Raw genomic sequence first — 14,301 nt, forward strand, 5'->3', positions numbered from 1 at the left:
TCCTAACCCTCAGAGATATTTGCAGCAATCTGTATACAGTTTTTCTAATTTCCAGTGTGAAGGAATGGTACCAAAAAGCCATAAAGCAGAGCACAAGACATTTTAGTATAAAACCAGTTTCCCCCACTCCTCTCCCAAGCTATGATAAAAATCTTAACGGAAAGAGATTCTTTAATTTGACTCTCTCCCACAAAGAGCAGGAAGATCTTTGGGAAGGCTGAAGGATATAATCAAAACTCACAGCACATTTCTTATCAGTGTTTGAACACGATGTGTTTATTCTTTTGGCAATGCTTTAACTTGATTTTAGCAAACACTCCAAACTCTACATCATCATCTCAGCCGAACTGCAGAAGAATCCAGAATCCCCAGAGGGAATCTCTATCATTCTCATCCTCCCTCCTCTCCCAGCACCCAGGAAAGTTGGACAAGACTGGACAAACTTGCAGATACTCCCTTCACACCCAATTTTGTGCATGTCCCCCGTCCCCCCCCCCCCCCAGATATTTGTGTGCAACACCTAAAATTCCAGATGTGGAGATGAGGTAGGAAGACACAATGAGATCCAAAGGGTTCCTGTTAATCAGCACTTCATCACTCCATTATAACCGCCCCAACGTCTCTCTCCTTTTCACATCTCCTACTCATAAACACACAGGAACAGATCTCCAGGGTCATCAAGTCCAGTGCTCTGCCAACAAAGAGCTTAATCGTTCTTATAGTCGACCCAGATCAAATGCTGGGTTAGATTAAGTGGGTTGCTGCGTTGGAAAAGTGGTTGGGGCAGGTTCCACCTCCGGCTTTTCAGGGCCGTGATTCACTTCAACACCCTTCTCCCCTCTCTCAGCTTTTCTCAACCAGATTTACCCATTTGGGAGGAACTCTTCATCTCACCACGGCATTCGGCACTGCGCTTGCGGGCATGGGTGCCATAGGGCCGTGGGCGACAGCGCGAGCTCGCTGCCCTAACCGTGCAGCCTGCGCCGGGGTTGCGCAAGGGCCGGTTCCCAGGCTGCGGGGTGGAGCACGACGCACCACCGGCGGGTGCGGAGGGCAGAGCGCGGCATCTGCAAGTGGGCAGCGAGCATCCTGGGGTGCCTGGGCAAAGCACCCCAATGAATGGGCTTCAGGTGGGAGGGAACTGCCCTCTATTTTAAAATTTTATTTCAATGGGGGGGGGAATTACACACACACACACACCCCTTTTTGTCTGTTTTTAAACCCAAACTGTAGTTTATACCAAGTTTTTCATGATTTGGTATGGCTGCCTTCCGCCCAGTTCAGCTCCAAAATGTGAACTCCAGCAAGCACCAGTTGCAACAAATTGATACTTCTATTTCCACACTGAAAGCTTTTCCCACTCACCCGCCCCCCCTTTTTACTTTTTTTAAGGGGACCACACCAAAGCCCACATCTTTTTTTCAAGCTTAGGATAGGTGAGGTTCATCATCACCAATATATTTTAATTTAGCATTAACAAGTCTCCATCTCTCGAGACAAGTCGTTAGAAAGTCTGGTCTTTCTCAGAAATAAAGCCAAGTCAATGCTAATCGGGTTTTCTTTCCCCAGCGTACAACACTTTGCTAGATGAACAAAGCGAGTGTACCATGTTCAAATTCAAGAAGGAGAAAGGGGGATGGGAGAAGAAAAAAAAAATAATAATCCGAGCCAAAGCCTTTTTAAAAAACCTCCCCTGACAGCAACAGTGATGAGCGGCATTTAAGCGGAGCGAGAACGCTCCTGAGCACATTGCTTCTGACAGATGAGCCCAGTAAGTCAACCATAGGGACTCCACAGCCCCACCGCTGCTATTCAGCGAAAGTTGATCAGATAGCAGCAGACAAATAATGCCAAGCAAACACTCCGAAAAGTGCTCTCTCCACATTTAAGAGTTTATAATTAACCTGAGGAGGGGAAAAAAAAAAAGAGGCACCAATTTGGGTCTTCTGCGCGGCAGCTAGGAACCGCGTGCACGCTGGGTGTTCGCGCTCCCTGCGGAAGGGGGGACAGGGCAAGCACACCCGTTTCAGTTTACCCCTCGCTCTCCCCGAGTCGCAAACCTGCCATCCCAGGCGTGCAAGCCCCAAGTGTACTTTTAAAAGCCTTTTCCTCGCCAGCTATCTCATCTCCTAGCTGCGCTCCTGGCCTTGCAATTCCTATTTTGTTTTCTTTTCCAAGTGGCTGAGCTTCTGTCTGCTTCAGGTCTCGTACCCCATGCCCCTCCACTTGAAGCATTTTCACCAGGAATAGACACACGCGCGCACACTCACACACACAGAGCTTTTGCTGTGTTGCCATTCTGATGAGTGTCAACACAGCTGCTGTCTCCGCTGGAATGTAAACCAATATTGTCGTTAGATCTCCCTCAACCCCAGGTAACTTCCTCAAAGATTTGCACAGCATGTGGCAATTCTCTCCACTTCCACCTTACAAAGCATTGACCCAGTTGGTTAAAAGCAATTAAATTTAAAAAAAAAATTAATACTAAAAGCTGCATCTGAAGTTTGCATTCCACTCGCACCCATATGGTGCAAAGGGCTGTAGAAAGTAAAATGCATCCATTGTATGCGCATTCATCCTCATATAGTATGTTTAAACACCTCGTATAAAAAAAAAAATCTTGCTGCTGCAAGTCACGTTAATACCTTTTTTTAACAGCACTAAGAGACTTACTGGTGTGAACACTAATGCAATGTTTGCAGCGGAGAACCTTTGTTTGCATATTATTTTACTTTTTTAAAGTAACTTAAGAGAGGGTTTACAATGCATTTTTGGTATTTCCTAGATACCAGCCACTTTTAACAATGAGCAGCAATTTTGACAATAAAAGACCAGTAAATGAGTTATAATGCAGTCAACACAGATACTGTTCAGACTGCTACAGCAATCCATATGCATTATCCACAGTTACTGACTGCTTTGGCTTGCCTCTCCATTGAAAGAAAATTATGTTCGGCTGGTCAAGGTTCCCAAAAGAAATTCACTGTCCGAAATGTAAAGATTCAAAGTTCACTCTCATTCCAGTATCAAGCCCAGCAAACTGTTTCCCATTGTAAAATGCAAAAGTTTCAAAAAAACCAAATGTATATTCCACACCTGACTTCAGGACTACAGGGTGAAGAAATCATATGCGTTCACTAAAAATAAAAATATATTAGAGATATGATAGCTCAAACCTAGAATCCTTACCTCGCTATACTGGGACTGGGCATTGTTTTCCAGGTACAACATGTTAGCAGTCAAATTGATCAATGCTGCTGTTCTTTCTTCTGGCTCCAGGATTTTGACAAACACCTCCCACCCCCTAGAAGACCCTAAAAATATGTGATGCTACTTGGAAGATAACAGGACTCGGAGTGTGCCTCTCTGCATAATTGAAGTTTCCCTTATATACCTAACTAGAGGGAAGGAGGAGGAGGTGGGGCTCTCCTGCCTTACCTGTCCAATCTGTCAAAGTGCCACCTGGAGTCCTCCACTCCAATGGAGAGAGGCCTCTCCCAGCTCATTAAGTAGTTAGAATTCCTTATCACCAATCTCTAAAAAGCAAAGGGAAGGAAAGGGGGGGAAACAGGGGGGAAAAAAAAAATAAAAAAAGACAGATAAAGAAAGGAAACTATAACTATCCCCTGTCACTTTTCTAAAAGTTTGGGAACTCAAGAGACAGCCATGGAGTTGCTCCAAAGGAGTTGCTCCCAGAAACTTCTCCTATTTATTTATTTTCTGAGAAGACTCTGGGGTTTTCTTCGGGCACGGGCTTTGCTGTTACCAAAAGTCAAAGATGTTCGGAAAGAGATCAAGAGGTAACGCTTCAGCCCAGCGATGCGGTAACACAGTCGAGCCTCTGGCTGCAGCATGCAGGTTTTGGACAAAACCCACAAGGAACTTTCTGAGAAGCAATCACTGTTTCACACGCTGTAATCCAGCTACATGCTCTGTCATCTGCGTGCTTTCACCCACACTCACAGCCAACAGATCCTGTGTTCACCGGACATCACTGCAGCTACATTTCTTTTCTCCTTTGCAATTGCTTCTCACTCACACCACAGTAATAAGCCTTAAAATAATCTCACTTAAAACAGGAAGTGTTAAAAAATGAAAAAAAGCACCCAAAGTCATCCAGAGGGACTCATAATTTTGAATTATTATATGGGCGAAGTTGTTGGGTACTGCTCAGTAAAAAACACCTGGACATTGTGCCCACAGCAAACTAAAGATTTTGAAAAGACAGATAAGAGAAAAACTTAGCCAAGACTCAATCCGTGGGAGAACAGAGCGAGCAGACAGGCAGGTCAGAACGGCCCCGCTGTGACTTTATTCTGAACAAGCCAACAGAATCCCCCGTCCTGCCCCGGTGTCCCGAACGCAGATGGCTGCAGCGTGCCGGCGGTGCGAGGTCTGGGCTGTGCCAGCACCAGCCGCCCTCTGGGAGCGGAGCTGGCTCACCCCAGCCGCCCCACGACGCCTCGCTGGAAGGGGTCCGCCGCCGTCCCGCCGAGCGAGCAGGATGCACGGCGAGAACAAAAGCCGTCTGGTTTCGCCTGCTCCCAAAGCGCAGGGTAAGCGCCATCGAGCAAGGGGAAACAAAACACCTTTTTAAAGGGGTGGGGAGGGGGAAGAGAGGAAACCAAACATCCAGATCAGAAAGCGGCCGCCTGCCCTCCCAGCCCAGCGACAGCGCTTCAGACTTTTATTTGAGGACCTGCGGTGAAGCAGACCGGTGCCTAACTGCTGCGTACCCACACGAACTGCGAGCGCTCACAGCAAACACCAGACCTCCGTGGGTGGTGAGCGACCGACCCGCAGGTGCTTTGCGGCGGTGGGAGAGGGGTCCTCGGCAGGTCTGCAACGCACCCGTGGCCTCAATGCCTCCCTGCAGCCGAGCCTCTGCCCAGGAGCTGCTGCTCCCCGCCATGCCGACTCCCTCGCCTTTGGGCATCATTTAACCCCAGCTTCTCTGGGCACACTGGGAGGGGACTCCAGGTTCACAGGGAGATGAAAGTAAGCAGGCTGTGCTGCTCAAGGTTCTAACGGCTCTCTGGGCTGCCTTCTCCAGCACATGGCAAGAGAAGGAGCCACCACTGACTTCCTGCCAATCTGAGAATTAAGACACTGCAAGCTCGCACCACCCTTTCTCTAGGCTGGAGACAGGCAGAGCATTCACAAAACCGCCACTAATAAAATGGTGCAAAAACCATCTTCATGCAGGAACTGACACCAGAGCAAACACAGAGCAGAGGATCGCAGTGCCCTCCCTAGCCAGCAACACCTCCTTGCCATAAGAAGTAGGGTGGGTGTCTCATTTAGCTCTAACCCTGCGAGCACAGCTGGGAACAAAAGCAAAAGGTTGCAAGCGTTCCCAGTGCACCCTCCCGATTCCTCTTGCTGAGCACAGCGCGAGGAGGTGCTTCCAGGAGCGGGCTGCAGGGAGGAGCACAAAGCCCTCCCCAGCCACGGAGAGCTCTACCTACCACCAACAGAAACATCCCAGCCCAGGCTGGGGCAGCACGCACCTCCAACACTCCTGAACTACCAGCAAGAACCTGCTGAGCACCCAGCAGGTTTCCTACCTCACAGGAACAACTCAACAGACTACTGCCACAGCCCCTGCCCCTCCGCTCCATCTTCCCTGGCACCACCTAACACCAGGGGCTATACCTCATGCGCTTACCTGATCTCACCCGAGGTGGGTACAAGCCAAAAAGCCACACAAGCGCTCATCTGGAGATACAGGCAAGGTCTGCAGGGAGCAGTCACAGCCACAACACTGCTAGCCAAACGGGCCACTTCGCAGCACCACTGCAAAGCTCGCACAGTGCTGAACATCACCTGTGGCTTTTCTGCTAATAGGGAGGAGAAGTTATGCCGTCATCAGAGGACCATTTTGACCCCTGAATGCTGTCAGGTTTTTGATACTGGCCCATGAGTTCAAAAGCTATGGAGATGAAAAAAAGAGGAGGAGAAGGTACGTACATAGATCTCCCAACCTTAGGCAGTCATTGCAAAAACCTCTTTTACTAGCTGTGCTAAGAGACTCAGAAGATCCTCCTTTTCCAAGTCATTAATGCAGCACTGTTGTGTTGGGTATCTGCTATCTTCTGCCCCACAGGTGGCTGGAGGTGGTTGTGGGTGAAGCAACACCCAGATGCACTACACAGAGATAGGTGGAAGTTTATCCAAAGAGATCTGCATGTCAAACATGAGGAGAAGTGTAAATGACATGAATAAATTGACATGTCAGCACAAATCCCTGCCCTCTGTACACACAGCCCCAACCTGGCTCAGAGTTTCAGAGGCATTAGCTTGTGTGGTCACCTTGAAGTGGATGCTGGACAAGTGGCTTTTTGCAAACCAGTGACACAAGGAGGCCGCCACCACCACCCTGACAGGGGTGGCAGGAGGTAACAGAGCATGCACCAGACACTGTGCCCACCAACGCTGATGCAGCCTGGACACAGGTGTACCCCTGATCTCCCCAGGGCTCCAAACTTTATTTCACTGGCTTTAGACCTAAATGCAACCCCCTCATAAGATGCTTTTCCCTGTCCCGCAGGCTGGTGTCATGCCTTGACTATTCATACAGGCACCAATGGCACAAGGGAATAAAGGCTCCCTCGCCTTTCTACCTTAAAATGCAAAAGGTTGTTGGACACTCATTTATGTGAAAATTTTGCATCTGCAAAAGGAGAGAATCAAATGAGACTCCAGGAGCTTTTCAAATAGTGGTGAGGCAGCATCTCTTAGAGGGTCTCAGAGGGAAACTTGACTCCATGAAATAGCTTATGCTTAAATAGCCGAGTCACAAAACCAAAGGGACACCTTGCACCTCCTCAAACTGTACACTCACTTCTCAGCAACGGGACAGTGATAGTTACCATTTATCTGAGGAGCCTTTTGGACAGGTCTCCAAGTGAAACACCAACATTAGTCCTGTTGCAACTGCGATGGTCGAAACTCATGCCAAGACAATCTTTGAAGATAGAGATTATACATTATTATACCAATTAGCCTAGTCAAAAAAAAGCAGATTCAAGCAAAGGATCTCCTTTCACATGTTAAAAAATTACTTCACATTGAGGCCAGATGAACAAGGTTTAACTCTATTCTTCCAGTCCATGTCCCCCAACCTGAACAGGAAAGAACAAGCTAGAAAATAAAGAAATCAACCCAAAGTATCAGGAGTTGTACAAAGCCTGGCACTTCACGCTTTGGATGCTCAGTTGGACTGAACTTAAAAAAAGCAAAGCAGCTCATCCTTGGGAAAGGAAATATCTTTAAAGCAAGGTACTTCCAATGCTTGAGGAAACTAAAAAAAAATTGCTAGCTAGATTTGAAAGTTTCAGCTGCAACCCTCCTAGATGTGACTCAGATATTCCAGAGAGCGTCTGGTGACACTTTGTGGCTCCTGCTGGTATGCTGAAAAACAAAATAATACACAAACAAGACCCCTGAGTTTCTAAAATGAGGCATGGGCCAAGTCAAACTGCTGATTCAGGTTCATTTGACTCCATTTTCCCCGTGCTGTTAGATGGTTCATCCCAGCCGCTCTCACTGGTGCCACTCACAAGTTCTCAATAACCCTTCCTGGATGCAAGGTAATTGAGCTAAATCATGACGATTAAAAATGTCATTGCCACAATTGTAGTGTTAATTGGAGATTGTGTAATTTCTTGTAGAAGGGGTGTGTGTGCGCACACCTGCCTGCGCACTAGCTAGTTCATGCAGAATTTCCTGCAGATCAAAGGAAAAATAAAAAATCTGCTCGGACCTCTCCACTCATAAAAATAGCTTCTGGATCGACTGCGTCACCACGGACTGTGACATTCACTTAGCTCAGAAATGTTTACAAATTAGGACTGAGATAGCAGAAGGTGGAGGGAAAAAATAGAATGTGAGGTTTAGGGTTTTTTTTTTTTTTTGGTCACATCTGAATAACTGCTGAATGCTCAAAAAACAAGCCTCTGCCAATTGGCTTTGAGAATATTTCCAGTGAAGACTTTAGAGGGACAGAAATGATAGACTGCAATAGCAGGCAGCCAGGTTAAAGAGCAAAAAGAAAATACTTTAAAAAAAAAAAAACCACCAAAATACCAAACCCATAAAAATCACCCTCCCTTCCTGAAACTCATGCAGAGTTGGTCTTCATTGTTCAAACCACAAGGAAGAGGGGAAAAAGAAGCCAGCACATACTGAAACAGGGGCTTTCCCCTTTCGAAAGAAAAGAAAAAAAAAATCATCTGCTTGGGAGGTACAGTGCACCCGTATGCAGGGGAGACACAGGCACCCCTGGCTCTCACAGGGTTAACCGCTCTGCTGTTGTCACAAGCAAAAATTCAGTGTCCTCCTGGCTTTCCCACCACTGACCCAGGGGTCTGATGCCCAGAACGTCCTTCGGAAAGCACTCAAGTCTATTCAGTCTTCAAGCTAGAAACACAGACCGGCTGCAAGTGCTTAGTACTGAGGATCAGTCCCTTCCTTCCAAGGACTTCAAACTGCATTTTCCCCCATTTTAAAAGTGTGGGGGCAAAGACAGAGACTCACCAAGGGCAGGAGGAGAGCCCCGCTCCCTGCTCTGCCCATGGCACAGGTCGGCTTCTCCTTCCCCCAGGAGCATGCCCTCCTCAAGGCAATCGGCTGTCACAACAGCCCTGCCCTCCGACCCTGGGTAAACATCTGCGCACGCTGCTTATTTGAGCTCCTATAGCCTCGTTATCTCCCCCAGAACACCCCTAGGGCTAATTAAGAGAGTTAATGGCATCATGTCAGGAGATAACGCTATGTGGGGGGAGCAGGGAGAGGGAAGGTGGAAAGGAGTTGTGAAACAAAACCAGTTCCCTTCACAACCGCTGTGCAATATTGGTTTAGGAAGGGTGCACGCAGCCCCTGGGGACTCTGCCCTCTGGCTGCTGAGCTCCATTTAATAAGAGAACAAGATACTCTTCTGGAGAGATTCAGTTCTCCAGCCAAGATGATGCAAGGTCCCAACACCTTCCCCACTGTCTGCATAACCAAAACCCCTCCAACCCCATCCAGGGAGGTCATTCCCTCCACAGTGCCAGCAGGGACACACTTCCCACAGCTGAGGTACGATGCATGATGGACACCAAGCATACAGATGATATATCATCAAAAAGTGTTGCCTGTTTACTCCTGGTGCTCCTTTTATCTAATTTTTCCCACTTTTTTTTTTGTACCCTAGTAACTCCCTTTAAAGAGCAGTTGCTCTCACCAAAAATGCTTAGGGATAAAAGGAAACAACCCTCTGGACACAGAGATCTTTGCAAGGCGGCTGATCAGCCTGCAAAACCACTGGCCAGCAGACTCCTGAGCTGACACTTTTGCACTGATGAGTGCAAAACCACAGGTCAGCAGACAGTCGACCATGGAGGCATGACCAAGGGACTTTGGAGGTTCAAATCTCAGCCATCAGCAACTCTAACTCCTGTTGGAGTAACAGCCTTCAATATTCAAATTGCATTTTTGCCCGATGAAGACCTTTGGATGCTTAACACTGCACGCTTGACCTTCCCCCACCAGAGCTGTGAAACATTTTGCAAAAGAAAGAAAAAAAAAAACCTTACACAAGAAAATTAATGAGAATTGCTCCTGAGCAGCATGAACAGTCCCATCCCTCCAGCTGGAGGTGGGACGGCACAAACCTACATCCTGGTACGAGACAGAGGGCTCTGGCCAGGGAAAGGGAAAAGCAGGAGATAGTGACAGATTAGAGAGCCTTTGTTTTTAATTATAAGAGAGGAGCAACTGTTGACAGCCAGGTTTGTTCTTGCACAAGCAGCTGAGGGGAAAGTGGTGTTTTTCCCTTATCTTGTATAAACTACAGATTGCTCTTGGGAAACACACAACTGTTCAAAATGCACAATCACAGCAGCTCTTTCCAGCCACCCTCTGCTACACCACCAACTGCCTCCCATTCAAGCCCTTGTAAAGTAATCCAACATTAAAAAAAAAATCAGTTTATAATAATTCAAGAACGGTCTCCCAAACTTCTGGTTAAACCCCGACCCTGCAACCTGTCACCATTCACATTTCCCATGTAAGCACATCGCTGTTTTCCTATATTGCCCTGGTGCATTTGGCCTCTCCGAGGGGCGCACACCCTGAGGCAGATGGCGAGTCTGTTTGTTGCTTGTTTCCTATGCAGTAACATTGAATTTCTCGGTGCTGGTCTTAGTCTGGGTGCCCTCTGCCTGCTCTCAGGTGCCACATCCATGACCAGTATGGCAACAGCCACAAGGTTCAGTTATTTGGCCAGAGACCTTCTGCAGAAGATTGATCACTTTAATTTTAATCCAGTCTGGACATCACCACGAGGTCCACCATACCCACCCATGTCCTCAGAGAGGAAGAAGAGTGCTTCAGGGTACTATTTCCTTATGTTTAAGCAGGCTGGAAATAAAAATCCATGTTTTTAGAGCCAACAGTTACACTCATAACTGAAGACTCCTTTGATCGTTCATTAATCTCTGCAAATTCAGTTGCTGATTAGCGAAGGGTTTGTTCAGCAGTGAGTGAACTAACCCAGGCCACAAACCACTCCTTAATCTACGCTTCACAGATATTGATTTAATTTTCTGTGACTGCCTGACAATTCACTCCCTTATTAATTTAAATGCTATCAAATCAGTGACAGTGAGGTGGAAAGCAGATGGTAGAGACATTTAGAGGAAAACATCAAGTCCAAAACTGTCCTCACAAAATATTGGAGGAAAAAATAATAGTTATTAACAAGACTGTGGGCAGGATCTGCAGAACCACAAAGCAACATATATAGCGAGACTTTGGATGCTTAAGACTTTCTTCAAAGCAAGAATCTGAATTAATGCAAGAGAAGACTTTAAAAACAAAAGCTACACCCCACAGCTTGCTGCGGCGCAGACGCTGTGGCCCTGTTGCACAAGGAAGGAGAGCGGTGCACTCCCAGGGCTGTGCTCCAGGTTTTTAGCCTGAAAGGAGCATCCCGTGAGCCTGGCCACCCCTCCCAGGCACAGCCGGCACTGCAGCTTGCAACAGGACAGTGAGGTGGTCTCTACCCACCCCACAGAGCGCGGGGCGGGTACCACAAAGCACGGCAAGGTTTTCTTTTGACTGGATACGGACAGCTCAATTCATCGCCCTACTTCCAGCTAACAAGAGAGAAGGGCTTCATTTCCCTCCTGCCACCAATTCGGTTTAAAAATAAGAGTCCAGAGAAATGTGAACTTTGGGGATGACCACTCCACTTCTGTTGGCGTTCAAACTGTGCTTCGTGGTTTGCTGAAATGCCACCTTCCCAAGGGTTTACTGCTTATGGGCTCTAACCCAATCAAAGTGTTTCCAACAAATAATATGCAAAGTATGTTAATAGTCTAAGAAATAAAGGGGGGGGGGGGGGGGGGGGAAGGAAAAAAAAAAAAAGCGCAAAGGGTACCCACACAGTGAAGTTCCCAGCAAGACAACATAAACTGGAAGCAAAAGTGCCTATGGTCTGTTGCTCCAAGATCAAGATGCCTTTTAATTAAGTGTTCGTGCAGACCTTTTCAAGATACAAAATAAGCGCTAACGCATTATTGCTCCATACTTAAGCAAGGAGCACGTGCAGCACCATGGAAACCTTTGGAGGCAGGCCTAGCTGCTTGGGGAAGACGTTTTCTGAAGCAACTGCTTCTTTTGTTTGGAGGTATTTGCATGTAGGCAGATGACAGGATTCACAACTGCAACACTCTTCCACCTCAACAGCTCGTAGCAATAGGAGCCAGGGATTTAAAGCCCAGCCTCCAGACGAACCAGGCCAGAAGCAGCGCTAAACACTCCATCACACAGGGCTCTCTTCCAGTAAGTTTGTGCTTTTCAGCTTAAAATTAGTTCATTCCCTCTAAGATGAATGTAAAGCAAGATACTAAAAGGACAGAAATATTTTTTAAAAATTTTAAATATGCTTCCAAAATGATCTATAGCACAGCAGACAGATTGCCCATTGGTTTTCTTCAATACCATTGAGAATTCAGGGAAGTGGCATTAAAAATAAAATGGTTGGTATAATGATACTCATCAACTGGCTCCATTCCTACAAAAAGAAATGCAGCCAGCCCTGGTCTGCAGCCAGAATCTGGGCAAAACAGCATAGGAAAGGGAGTTATGAAAAAGTTATTTTAAAGAAACATAAATGTGTCTTTACAGCCCTACTACACACAGAACGAGAGAAGTCTTCAGGCTTTTGCCAAATGGAACATACAAATGCATTCTCTACATGCATCCTTTATTTGAAAGGATCGATCATTTCCGGATTTGGATCTGCAGCCCTAAATGGGATGATTAGATTATTTGGAGGGACCTATACTGCAGAAGATTAAACATTCAGCAGGATTACAAAGCCAAGCCTAAATTAGCAGAGCTTACGAGTTCAACTGCAAACAAGAGATGTGCTGGAGGGAAACTTCCAACAGAATAATGCATTTGCTCATTATGGAAATGCCTTTGCATAATCTCAACTTTCTTTGCACAGCTATGGAACGAACAAATGCCCACAAAGAAGAGAAACTTGGCAAGCCTCAAACTCTCTCAAGCACAAACCAGACAGTAACAAAGGCTTTGATCACATCCCTGTGCTGTATAAAGTCCTTCCTTCCTTTCTATGGTCAATCTGGGAATACTTAGGCATGGAAACAGGCGGCCACACAACCCACTTTGATGCATCTACTTATCAAATCTGCCTTATCCTCCAGGTGCAAAACCATTTCCCAACAAAATGCAGGGCTACAGCACCTGCCAGAGCCCTGGGAAGCACACACCACGCGTTAGTCAGCCCCTGCACCGAGACACTCTGCTTGTACCGCTCAGCCACACGAGCTCCCTGCCCTGTTGTTGGTACATAGGGATGTCCTCCCTGTCCTGCAGTCCCATCAGCCCTTAGCTAGCTTTCATCTGCTTCCTCAGCCCTTACCTTGCAGCAAGCAGAATTGTCTTCTCCCGACCCAGCAGAACACTTTTAATCAAGCAATTAAAATTTAACAGAGATCAGAGCCTGCGTTTTAATATTAAAAGCATTGGATAGGATGCAACAGGCTTTCCTTCTGGACAATGGGTTGAGGGGTTATTTTATGTCTGTCCATCATATTTTTGCTGACTCAATCCTGACCACAGCCCCCAGCTTGAACAGCTGATGGGCTCCTAGGGACCCACGAATTCAGTGCATGGCCACCAAATATAAATTACTGAACTGATTTACATAGTGCTAATGCTGAGAGCACACAGAAGTGATCTACCAGCTACCCTGGCCACCTTGGCCCAGGATAGCTGTGTGGGGGCTACCCCACTCTTCTCCAGCTTGTTGTCTGTGGCATGGGAAGGTACCCTGCCCAGGGTGGCTGGGATGGCTCCTCCATGAGCCTACAGCAGGAAAGGTTTCTTGTTCCCGTTGGAAAGCATCAAATACCAATTCTGAGATATGTCATTGGCGCAAGGACTGAGGCCAAGTGCCTCACCACCTTCATGTCCTACATTCAGTTTCTCCTACAGCCTACTTTTTTTTCCACCTCTCTATATAGAGGAAAACAACCAAGTTACAGAGCTGAAGCTGTCACTTTTAAAACCATGAAACACATGTTGCACCTCCAAAATTTCTGTAGCCACCAGGCTCGGGACACCCACAGTCCATGAAGCTGAGGACCTAAACCCAAAATGACACAGCTCTGTCTGAAGCATCCACACCACCATCTCCAGGTCAGAAATCCACCCCACGGGGAGCTCAGCAGTGCCTAACCCAGTGACACACAGCAAATCCCCACGATGATTTGCAGAAGATGAGGAAGGACAAATAAAATAAAAGGCAAGGAATTCTCTCTCCCTTTTGTGGGGAGGAATGGATCCAGGTTAAGAAAACTCTGACCACAGTGACTATCTGGGGAAAGGCATTCCACTGAACTGGTTAGGCAAGGGGCTGCGGGAGGACGGCTCGGCTCGCTCAGGGGCATGAAAGGAAGGTATGTACAGGGGGAGGGGGACGAGCTGCTCCATCACTCAGGACCGCACTCCTGCTCCCACCGGTGAGGTCCCCAGAGCCCTGGACACACTGCTGGGATCCTGGCAGGAGACCCAGTGACTTCCAGTCTCTGCAAGGTCCTCCAATAACACTTTTATCAGGATGCTGCCTGGCTAAAGTCCTTAGCCTAAAGCAGCTTTGTTTGGGTCCAGACTAGTATCTCTTAGCATCGGTAAGCAGTTTAAAGGACTTCTGAGGGGTGGTGAAGGAAAGCAATTTTACACCTGGTACAGCAGGCTGACGGCACACTGTGAGGTCTCCAGGGC

General features: G+C 47.3%; 1 protein-coding gene across 4 annotated transcripts in view; it reads right to left on the bottom strand.

Annotated features, from left to right (window-relative positions):
- The window catches only part of TP63 (tumor protein p63), a 106,939-nt gene that overhangs the window by 67,346 nt on the left and 25,292 nt on the right, over positions 1-14,301 (bottom strand). The window lies entirely within an intron of this gene.

This window comes from Balearica regulorum, chromosome 9, assembly GCF_011004875.1.
Source record: "Balearica regulorum gibbericeps isolate bBalReg1 chromosome 9, bBalReg1.pri, whole genome shotgun sequence".
NCBI lineage: Eukaryota > Metazoa > Chordata > Aves > Gruiformes > Gruidae > Balearica > Balearica regulorum.